Genomic DNA, 9,639 nt, shown 5'->3' with positions numbered 1-9,639 from the left:
GCCTGCATCTGTAGCTTTCACTCTATGCATCCGAAGAAGTGAGGTTTTTACTCACGAAAGCTTATGCCCAAATAAATCTGTTAGTCTTTAAGGTGCCACCAGACTCCTTGTTGTTTTAATAGGCAGACTGCAGACCAAATCCAGAGTGCCAGACACTTTTGAATGGACCCTGACATCTTTTTATTTGCTTATTATCATTATTGGGGGACTGTTATTTTCTCTGAAGTCTGGACCTTGCCTATACCTTGACCAAGAAACTGGAACTTTGACAAAAAATAACTGACTACCCTGACAAACAGCATTACAAAGCCAAACAGACCAGCACTGTGCTAATGAATAAAAGCCAGACAACAAGACCAATCTAATTTCATCATGTAAACTGAAGACTAAACACTGAAAAGCAAGAAGAGTAAAAAATAATATCCAAAAAAATCTAATTTGCTCCTTTTATTACTAATTTTTAAAACTCACTGCAATTGTCACCAAAGGATGTGAAATCTCATGCAACATGCCAGACCTGTTGCATAAATATTACATCATGGAATTTGTGAAATTCCTTCCTGACCCTTCTTGTTTATAACTCAAAACATGGAAATAATAGCCCTCATTTTTTTGTCCTAGCTAATGTAATGCAGATATTCTTGTTTAAGTATAAAGTATCAAATCCCTTTTTGAATCAGGCTTCCTCTGAGGTTGAGGATGGAAAGGTCACATATGGAGCAGCTGTTTGTGAAAAGTGTTTGCCCATGTAGGGCTTGTCAACACTACAAAATTAAGTGAACTTAAGATAAGTCCACTACAATCTCTTGCTCCTTCTGTTAGTGGTGCACCTCCTTACCCGGAGTGCTTCTACCAGCTGAAGCGGGGCATTGTGGGACACTGACAGCTGGAGCCTGTCAGCCCTGCATGGAGCTCACAGCTGGCCCCCACCACAGCTTGGGCTGTCAGCACCGAGGCAAGGGGGAGAGGCTCCACCTGTCAGCCCCGCTCAGGACTGACAGCCAACAGGTGATGTAAGTAACAGTGTCCACATGGACACTGCACCCACCTAAGTACGTCGATATAAGCGCTACACCTATTGTGTAGGTGCAGTTATGTCAGTGGAGCGGGGAATTACTTCAGTGAGCGCAGCATTCTAGTGTAGACACTGACATAATTAGGTTGATTTAAGCTGCCTTGGGTCGACCTTTAGATAACATAGGGTATTTTGTCTTATTTTTCTGGTGAGTTCATTCAAGACCACCGTGATTGTCTAGTTTCACCCACATGGTTGTGTTGGGGCATAAAATATTGGTTTAGTTGTTTTCTATTAAACAGGTGCCTAAAAGAGGTTTTAAAAACAAAAAAACAAAGATTTGTTAGCGGTAAGATGTTGCATTGCCCCCAGGTTGTAGATCTCAGTTACTTGCCTATTCACAAAAAGTTAAAGTGGAAGTTAAGCTGCCTTATTTACATTCACCAGTATAGATAGAAGCAGTGTGGTTGTACATACAATAACTCCTCACTTAACATTGTAGTTATGTTCCTGAAAAATGCAAGTTTAAGTGAAACGATGTTAAACGAATCCAATTTTCCCATAAAATTTAATGTAAATTTGGGGGGTTAGGTTCCAAGGAAATTTGTTTTGGGCAGACAAAAGGCATTACATACTGTACTGTGGTTGGGAAGTGCCCCGGCTTACATAGGCGCAGCCCGCTGCAGGCAAGGACACTAAGAATCAACTTCGCAGCAGCAACGGCAGCTTCCCCAGAGAAGAACAGGCGCAGACTTTGCTGGGGGATGCTTCAGGTGCCTCTTCCTGTCCCTGCTCCACTCCAGGCCCATCTCTTCCCACCCCCACTCCACCTCCTCTCCGGAGCAGCCACATCCCTGCTCCTTCCCCCCAAAAGTCCTAAGCGCCTAAGATGCGGCACTTCCCCGCTCCTCCCCCTCCCTCCCAGAAAGTCTTAAGTGCCTCCAAACAGCTGTTTAGCAGCGCTTAGGACTTTCTAGGAGGGAGGGAGGGGAGCGGAGATGCAGTGCTTCCCTACTCCTCCCTCTCCCTCCCAGCGCTTCACTCTTAGGACTTTCTGGGAGGAAGAGGGAGGAGCGGAGACGCAGCACTTCCCCACTCCTCTCCCTCCCTCCCAGAAAGTCCTAAGCGCTGCCAAACAGCTGTTTGACAGTGAGGAAAGCGCTGGGAAGGAGGGGGAGGAGGCGGAGAAGAGGAACTTGTGCGATGCAATGTAAAGTTGCTGCTCTTCCACAGAATCTGACAAGCACTGGACAGAGCAGGCCGCCAAAAGACGTTATAAGGGAGCATTGCACAACTTTAAATGAGCATGCTCCCTAATGGAGCAGCAATGTAACTTTGAAACAACATTAAGCGGGAGGATGTTAAGTGAGGAGTTACTGTACAGAAATCCACCATGTAGGTAATAAATAATAATAATATATGGAGATATACCTATCTCATAGAACTGGAAGGGACCCTGAAAGGTCATTGAGTCCAGCCCCCTGCATTCATTAGCAGGACCAAGTACTTATTTTGCCCCAGATCCCTAAGTGGCCCCCTCAAGGATTGAACCCGGGTTTAGCAGGCCAATGCTCAAACCACTGAGCTATCCCTCCCCCCAAGATGGCTTTGTAAACTGTCCAGAGTGTATAGCTTCAAGACACAAATTAATTGGAAGATCTACGAGTGCTTCAACTCACACACCTCTTGAGCTCCACAATGTTCCTAAGCTTCACAGTCTAGGAAAAGTGGGTCCAGGAAACACTTGGCTGTCTTTGCCATATACACTACAGAATTGTACAGCTAATGTGATATCAAGACTATGGCAGCCTTCTGCCTCCTGTTCTACATCAAATCCGGGGGTGGGGGGGGGGATGCAAACATTTTTGTCCAACACTGCTGAGAACAACCTTAAACAGACCACTCTCTGATGTGCAAATGCCAAAGTTGGGAGGGAGGGAGGGAGGGGAGAGAGAAAGAAATCCACCACTACTTTAGATAGCTCCAGAATACACCCCCCAAAAAAAAAAATCAGAGCGACAACAGTAATTACAGTTATTCTATCTAGATTCATCAGTGAACAGGCTTTTATTTATTTCACTCTAGAGAACATGTACATAGCATGTAGAAAATGGACCTGGCATGTTTGTTTGTTTGGGTTTGTTTATGGGGGGGGGAAAGGGTTGACAGACAGGGACAAAGTACATTTCTCTCCTTATTTGTTTCTGAATGCTATAGTGTAACCTATTAAACACAACAAAGACAATGCAGAATTCATGCACTTCTCAGGGAACATTTCTCTTTTAAAAGTTCAACTGGCCAAAATATATAAAGTTTGAAGTGTCATGGGAGATTACAAAGACCACCAAAAAAAACCCAATCATCACACAAGAACTCCCTAAACAGCTAATTATTTTCAACCCATCGTCTGTTTTCAACATGTATTGCTGAAAAATCATGAACCTCCTCACTGGAAAATAAGTCGAACTGAGTCTGAGCTACAAGAAAAATCTACTTATCTTAGGGCCTTTTCCAGAACACATCATTATGTTATCTCTGAATGCAAACACTGTAACTTTCATTTTACTGATCAGGATCTTTGCCCCCCGGAAGGCAAACAGACATACCAACAACTCCAGGAAGTTTGTTTGTAGGACTAATTCTTAGAGATAATGGCTTCCACATTCCCCCATCACACTCCTCCCTTGGCTGAAGGAGCTGTTAAATTATCCAGTCTTGGCAAAAAGTGAGGAAAAGAGCTTCCTATTTGAACATCTAGATGGTTAAACCATCACTGGGGTTTCTTTTCTGTTTTCTCCTTCATGGGGAATTTATTTTCTTTTGAGGATGGTGGTTAAATGACATTAGGATAGCTATCTACACCTACAAAGAACACTGCCATTAAGAGGACACAGAAAAATTACAGATATGGAAGGTGGGGGAAACAGTCTCTTGCTAAATGTCCAGTGCTGTTTAGTCATCCAATTTAACCAATGCTATGCCTGTTCCTTTCCTGTCACCGAAAGGAGAAAAGAAGAGAGACAGTAGGTTTGAATGACCTCCTCCATAGAAGTGTGCTGCAGCCTTGATTAGATATACCTAGCAGAGGAGACTCAAGGTAATGCACTGCCCATCCTCCAATTTCAGTAAGGGGAGATGGAAGAGTCTATTTTTCCTTGTGAATAGGAACAGCAGAATACCTGAGGAGGTGCCAGCACTCTTGTCAGATGACCTGGGATGAGAGTGTCTTTTAAGAATTTCTCTGTTAAACTGCAGACTATTGAATTTGTTAATTTCTTTGTTAAATTGCAGTGTTGATAACATCACCTTTGCCTCACAATAAAGTTAGACAAAGGATAAAATTAAGGCATTCCTGAGAGATAATTCACATTAGCAGAGATGAAGGTTAAAAAGGGACATTCAGGTGACTAACTTAAGCCATAAAATGTAGACAGGGGAGGAACAGAATGACAGAAGTGAGCTCAATTTTTTGTTTTAAATGCAAAGATTCCATTGCAGTGTTTTGGATCTTAACAGCACCAATGAATGAGGCTTACCAAGCTAGTGGCACTGTCCACACTAGATGAAATGGAAAACAGTGAACAAGCAATATAATAGTGAACAAAAGTAACCTTGACAATCAAGTGTATTGTTTTAACATGTTTTATAAGTAACACACAAATCAGTTTAAAGCATTACATACTTATTTTTATCCTTATCCCTTTAAGAATCTCACCAGTAGGAGATGAGGGAAAATGACCATTTCTAGACTGCATAATCATATCTGGAACAGTTCCCTACTAGCAGTCTCTACGTTTAACAGCCCTTCTCTGCTATAGGAGAAGCATATTTAGTTACTGAGCAGAAAGATCCCAAGGAAGTGGGAAGGTGAAGACCACAGGAGCCTTCTCTCCCGCTCTTCTTCTTGGTCCCTCCACTTTCAAAGCCTTAGAGTGTAGAGGCCAAGGGTAGACAAACTGGGTTACACTCTGATCTTGGTTACGCCAATAGCTCCAGGGACGCTGTCCTGATTTCTATGGGAAGTACAGCCAATTCCAAACTCTGAACTGGGGTGTCCGCCTTCCCAGCTCCCCACCCCCACGCAAAAATCTCACCCCATCCCGTGTAACTAGCAAACAAACACGTTGCAAGAAAAACAAAAGCCAGTCAGCCACTAGAAACCTAAACTATCCGCCTGTAAACTTTTACTTTTGCTGCAGTAAATACCAACACAGAAATGCTGTCAGGCTATTTGGCTCCGACCCCACTGACTGCAATGGGAACTGTAACACTGACATCAATGGGACAGGATCTGGCCCTTAAAAACGCACCATCCCAGGCTGATCTCTCCGCGCCAGAGACTGATCGCAACACGTAACAATGTGTTTTTCCTAGAAGGAAAGCCGGGCTGCGTTTACACTGGGATAACGAACCCTAGCGCGGGCCACAAAACCTCCCCAGCCCTTCCACGACTAGCACATGTGGGCTTCCAGAGGCAGCTTAAGCTTTCACTCTAGGGGCTGCTACTTCTTCATACTTCGCGGGAGAACATCGCCCGGCAGCGTCCAAAGCCAGCACACCCGGAAAGAAGCGAACCCAGCGGGGCAACCACTCACCGGAGCCTCTGCACCACAAGAACTTCAGGGCAGCTCAACTGCCTGACACAGGCTGCTGCTGCTGCTGCCAGCAAGTTACACTGGAAATAGCAACGCCTCCCCCGCCCTCCAGTAACTACTGCAGCAGCAGCCCTGCCACGCCGCCCTGCCCGTGTGTAACTCCCAGCTGCAGCGGGGCAAAGCAGCAGTGACCGCGGGCAGACCTACCCTTGTGCCCGGATCCTGCCGCTGCTCTCCGGGCTGCGCGCGCTCTGCTGGCGCTCCGGCTGCCAGCCAAGAGCTCTAGCTCACCGCTCCCGTACTCGCCGGCTCCGGCTCCGGCTCCAGCCCCGCCAGCCTCCCTCACTCACTCACTCACACTGAACCTCAGCGGCCGGGCAGCCACCCAGCTGTCAGCCCAGAGGCGCGAGTGCAACCTCACGTGCGGAGGCTGAGCCAATCCAGAGCGCGAGACTGCCCCCCTTCCCAGCCCATGTGAATTGTGATCGCTCCATGAGCTCACTTCGGCTTTGGGACTTTTCAGTGGAGAGAGAAGGCGCAGGATCCCAAGTAAGCAGGGTTGAAAAAAGCTAAAGGAAGAGTAATTGCCCTAAAAGGGGTTTATTTCTCAGTCACCCCTTGAAATCAACAAAGAGAAATCAATGAGAGTTAGCTGCCTAAATACCTTTCAGGATCTGGGCCTTAGACTCAGTAACGCTGTGGTTAAAAACTGGAGCTGGCCAAAAAAATCTACCCAAACTTTTTTTCCCCCAACAAAATGGCTATTTTGACAAAACAGAAATTTTCACCCCAAAAAAAAAATCATTCTTTTAAAAAAAGGCACAGGTTTTTAGTAAAAAAAATATAATATTTTGGTTTTTCAACGAAACCCATTTTAAACAAAAACATTTTTGCTTTAAACAAAATTTTGCGATCTGCACTATAGTAATTGCAGGATGTGGCCTTTGTTGACTTCCCAGAAAAGGAGATTTATTGGTACAGGAGCAACTTAGAGGAATAGAGTCTTAAGCAAACACCTATGAACGTGAGTGGCTTCACAAATGAGTTGCATTCAGGGAGACAACTGGCATGTTTGTAGGGCTGGGTCTTAAGTGTGGAATTAAAAGAATTTTGAAGAGGTCGGAAATCCAAACAACATGGAATTCATTTAGAAAATGTAATTCTAGTTTTCTGTATCATAAGCTTCACAATACTAAATTTGCTGAGAAAAGCTGACATTATATCCACCTAGTGACAGAATGCAAATCAGTATGGGAAGGAATTTTTGCCTTATTGAATGAATTCAGGGACTAAATCTTAAACAGCAATGGATAATGTTACGGTAAGAAGACACAATAACTACCAATGTAGGCCCTGATTCTACAACCTTTTCTGTCTGCACGGAGCTTCCATTTTAAGGTCCACCTGCGTGGAACAGCTTGCAGGATCAAGACCGTATTTTGCTACAGTACTTGTCAATTTACTTTGATTATTAAATTAGAAGATTTCTCCTACTTTTGGCATGTCCCATGTGATATGACATTAAAGTACAATGTCACCGTGACATCAGTTCCAATTCAACGTTTAAAAACAGGTAAACCAGCTAGAATGAAAATCCTCTTTATCTGTTTTCATGTCTATAATGTTAAGAGGGTATTTTGTAATGTTTTCAGTTGCATCTTTTTTTTATTTTTTACAGCATTTGAGGAGAGCTAGTATTTAATTATACAGTTTTAGTCATGAGTTTTATATTTACAATCATTTTATCTAACACTTCACACTAAGAGTTCACTAGCCACTTAGTTCAGTTTTGCTTCTTAATCAACTACATTTCCGACTAAAGTTAAGTGAAGCTTAATCATCGATCATTAGAGGGCAGGATTGGGCCCCGTATCATTACAATCTGTTAGATTTTAATTCCTTTAGGACTCAATCCAACATCTATGGAATGACTCCCATAAATTTCAGAGTTTTGGATGGGGGAAACATCCAACCTAGCTGACTCTCTGTTAGACTCTGTAGCAGAACCTCCTCCAAGTGTCTGACCTTCTCCCATTATGTACTGGGGACCTGTTATTTTTCATTTGGCCAGCACTGGCCTTCCGTTTTCCCTGTAGCGTGAGGTTAAACTCTCAAATCAGGTCCTTTCTTTCTGGGACTCTTATTGCCAATACAGCCAGGTGTTTCCAGGACTCACAGATTTTTGCTCTATTGCACAGCTTTGGAAGGAAGCCAAGGGCAACTGGCCAGGACTTCCAAAAGGGTAAAGCCACATGCAGCCAGCCAAAGAAGCTAGCCCTCCTCACATTGCTATAAAATGCAGTATTGCTGACACCAAGAAATCAAAAGTCAGGCCTCAAAAACGATGAGATTGGCATAAAAATCGTGAGATTTTTTTCAAAATAATAGATGTATACATTTTTATTTGCTTTCTGGTTTTCTAAGCCTTTAAGGTACACCTAGGTCACATTTTCAGACTGTTCTCTTCAACAACGAGTGCTAGAAACTTGAAATCAATGAAATTGAGGAGCCTAAATACCTTTGAGGGTCTAGGCCTTGCTTCTTTTTAAAAATGAATGCTAAGATTTCATCATTTCAGGAGCGGAGGAGAAAAACATCAAATATCATGAGAACTGACAATACTGAAAATGGCAGTTTTCAGCCCTATTTTACCAGCTGTCTGCTTTTTTCTTCCCTCATTTCTAGTTCTTTTCCTCATAGGTTCCCTTTACAGTTTTTATATGCCACACCTAGAGAGGTGAGTGTTATATTTTATGCTTAAAAGCTCCATCCCAAGTCCAGCTGCTACTCTTCTCACCTGCAGTCTTATTGCCAGCTGTTACCCATATCTTGCAAATGTCCTTCATTTTTACCTCCATCGTCTATTGACCTTATGGTATCTCACATTCATTAGTTAATTATTGATATCAGAAATGTTGAATCATGAAGATGAAGTTCTGTTTTGCATGCATAAGAAATTAATCATCTGTCACTAGCACTATTACTTTTGCCATGTGCTTGATTTTGTGCCTCTGTTCCACACTTGGGTATTGCCAGACTGAGCTGTATTATGTGGCCAACCCATGGTTCTCTTTCCACAATTGGAGAAGTTCATTTGAAAGTATAGATTCAGAACACCAAGGCTGTCCAATAGACTTAGGCTTTGATCCTGCAAAGATTTAGACACACACATCATTTTGAACGTAGGGGGACAACTCAACTGTTAAGTTACTCTTGTGCCTAAGGGTTTGCAGGACAAGGGCATGAGAGCCAAACTCTACCCTGACCTGTGCTTTCTGTTTCCCCATGAAGTCACTGAGGCTTGGTCTACACTCACCCCCCAAATCGAACTAAGGTACGCAACTTCAGCTACGTGAATAACGTAGCTGAAGTTCGAAGTACCTTAGTTCGATCTTACCTCGGTCCACACGCGGCAGGCAGGCTCCCCCGTCGACTCCGCGGTACTCCTCTCGTCTAGCTGGAGTACCGCAGTCGACGGCGAGCACTTCCGGGTTCGACTTATCGCGTCCAGACAAGACGCGATAAGTGGAACCCAGAACTTAGATTGCCAGCCACCGAACTAGCGGCTGCGTGTAGACATACCCTGAGACTCTTCTGAGTATCTGAGCGCAGGATCTAGTCTTTACTACAGAAGAAGCAGGGAGACTCAGGGAACAGCTGCTAGAGACTCTACACTTCCTCCAGCAGCAGGAAGTCTCGGAAGATGCTAACTGGTGGTCCACCCCCTCTTCGAGAAGATGACAGCATACTGGGGAAAGCCACTCACAGCTTGTTCCTGGACTGTGGGAACAAAATTTCTTTCCTCTTCTTCCTGGGGATCTCCTACTTCCTCCCATTACATTAGACCTTATTGCATCACCTCAGTGACTCTGAGTGCCTTTTTAGGGAAGAGGATGGGAGGATATAATGTGAAGAATCTGTTGCATTATTCATGTCAGCATTTGTGGTGTTTAGTAGAAATGTTAATAATTTCTGCTCCTTTTATTTCTCTCTCTCTCTGGAAGGACTTCTTTTGGGGGAGTGTGGAAG

The 9,639-nt window shown here is 43.9% G+C and overlaps 1 protein-coding gene across 2 annotated transcripts in view; it reads right to left on the bottom strand.

Moving 5' to 3' along the window:
- Window positions 1-5,948, bottom strand: part of STXBP6 (syntaxin binding protein 6) — a 248,495-nt gene extending 242,547 nt beyond the window's left edge. Inside the window, exon 1 of one of the 2 annotated variants that reach the window (XM_034769311.1) lies at window positions 5,818-5,948. The gene's annotated coding sequence lies outside the window, so the exon portion shown is untranslated. Of the gene's footprint in view, window positions 1-5,610; window positions 5,686-5,817 lie in introns of those variants that run through there. The other variant, XM_034769312.1, reaches the window with a different exon arrangement.
- Window positions 5,949-9,639: the final 3,691 nt, after the last annotated feature.

The sequence above is a fragment of the Trachemys scripta genome, chromosome 4, assembly GCF_013100865.1.
Source record: "Trachemys scripta elegans isolate TJP31775 chromosome 4, CAS_Tse_1.0, whole genome shotgun sequence".
Classification (NCBI taxonomy): Eukaryota; Metazoa; Chordata; order Testudines; family Emydidae; genus Trachemys; species Trachemys scripta.
Note: the sequence above shows the minus strand (reverse complement) of the source record. Positions and strands in the feature narration are given on the sequence as shown.